The 1,799-nt window shown below is 39.1% G+C and overlaps 1 pseudogene; it reads right to left on the bottom strand.

Annotated features, from left to right (window-relative positions):
* On the bottom strand, positions 1-685 carry LOC102753540 (annotated as a pseudogene).
* Between the last annotated feature and the right edge of the window lie 1,114 nt (positions 686-1,799).

The raw sequence follows: 1,799 nt of genomic DNA, 5'->3' as shown, positions 1-1,799 counted from the left end.
AGCTTTGTGAATTTACAAAAAAAATATCAAAGTTTACAGACTGCTTATTTAAGAATGAAAATACAAGAGATGAGAACCTGGGCCACCGTGGTCACGAAGTGTTTACCAGATATGCACTGGCATCTGAAACAAGCCCTCTCCCCCCAGATGTGTTTTATTACCTTCAGAGATGATGCATCCTTCACATACCATCTCACATGATATACCTGGGTCATTAGTCAAAGTCACTGGAATAGTACAGAGGCTTTTTTTGTTTTTCTGCCCTCCTGCTAGATCATGAAATTTCAGTTCATTTCGGAAAAATAAATTGGTCAATAAATTCATTTTGTTCTGCTTCCACTTTACACAAAGCTTCATATTCAACCCAATACCTTTCGAGCTGCATTTTCTTTTCTGCTATTAGTGCTTGGAGTTGCCTCTGTTGGGCTTCTCTCTGTTTTATGATAGATTTGAGCAAATTGCAAGCACCAGTGGCCTTTATCTTCTCATTTTCTGCTTCTTTTGCAAGTTGGTCAACAAGCTCAAGTAAACCACCAACTATTTTCTGAAATTGGCCAATTTTGTTCACAAAGTTCCTGCACTCTTCCTTGAGCTCTATGGTCTGCTGGGTAACCTCTGGGTCCAATACCCGCAGCTTGTTCAGCTCATCAAAGTGCAAGCCAGCACCCAGGATGTCTTTGGCCATAGCTTCTGACCCCGCAGTGGCAGCCCAGGCTAAGGTTGGCATATAGCTTCTCTCTCAATCCACAGCAGCAGTACCTGGCCTGCCAGCCTCAGCCACTGCCACGGCTACAGGACCTGTGTGCGCATAACATCACTCATGCATATGTCTTGAAGAAAAATAATTAACACTGCCTTTTTATGAGGAAATACAGTTAATTAACAGTTGAAAATAAAACTTTAAAAAAACTAAAGTGTGAAAGCTAATAAACTATGTATGTTTAAAGTACCATTTGGATATGAAATAAAGTAATTGTCAGGAAAAGATTATAGAGGATACTAAAAGGAGGCAAAAATTGATGAGATAGGATATATGCATGCTGCCAAAATATCACCACACAGATTACTTTAATAATTGCAATGGAGCAAAATACTTTTATAATGAAGAAGTTTGGTTGCTACCTCCTTAAACAAGTGACCAAATTTAGCATCACTAATTATTGAAATACTTGACAATATATGTTCCATCTGATGTGATGTAATATGAAGTCAACTACTCTTTTTTTATATTTATTGATTTCAGAGAGGAAGGGAGAGGGAGAGAGAGAGAGATAGAAACATCAATGATGAGAGAGAATCATTGATTGGCTGCTTCCTGCACACCAGTGGTGACTGAGCTTGCAACCAGGGCAGGTTCCCTGACCAAGAATCGAATTGTGACCTCTTGGTTCATAGGTTGATGCTCAACCATTGAGCCATGCTGGCTGGGCTGACGTCAACTACTCTTATGACATATTTACTGACAAAAATGTAACATTTTACCTACTTCCTTATTCTGTTCCATCTCAGTCGAAAAATTTCTTTATGCCTCAATAGGCCTAATTTCTTCAGAAGCTGCAGTCTGAGGTGAGCACTCCTAAAAAGTTCATGGCTATTTTAGCCACTCCAAACTGAGTTAGTACAGCTGAAAATCTTTTACATGTCTCATTTGTTAAAGAATCCAAAGAGTTCATGCCACTAATACCATAACAATAAAACTATTTAAAATGAATCAAGCCCGGATACTGGGCAAAATTACTTTTTTGGAGCCTTATCCAGGATGTTCACAAAGGCCAGAGGATTGGTTCATTACTGGGTGG

The sequence above is a fragment of the Myotis davidii genome, unplaced genomic scaffold (genome assembly GCF_000327345.1).
Source record: "Myotis davidii unplaced genomic scaffold, ASM32734v1 scaffold330, whole genome shotgun sequence".
Lineage (NCBI taxonomy): Eukaryota > Metazoa > Chordata > Mammalia > Chiroptera > Vespertilionidae > Myotis > Myotis davidii.
The sequence above is the reverse complement of the archived record's forward strand: the minus strand, read 5'-3'. Positions and strand labels throughout refer to the sequence as shown.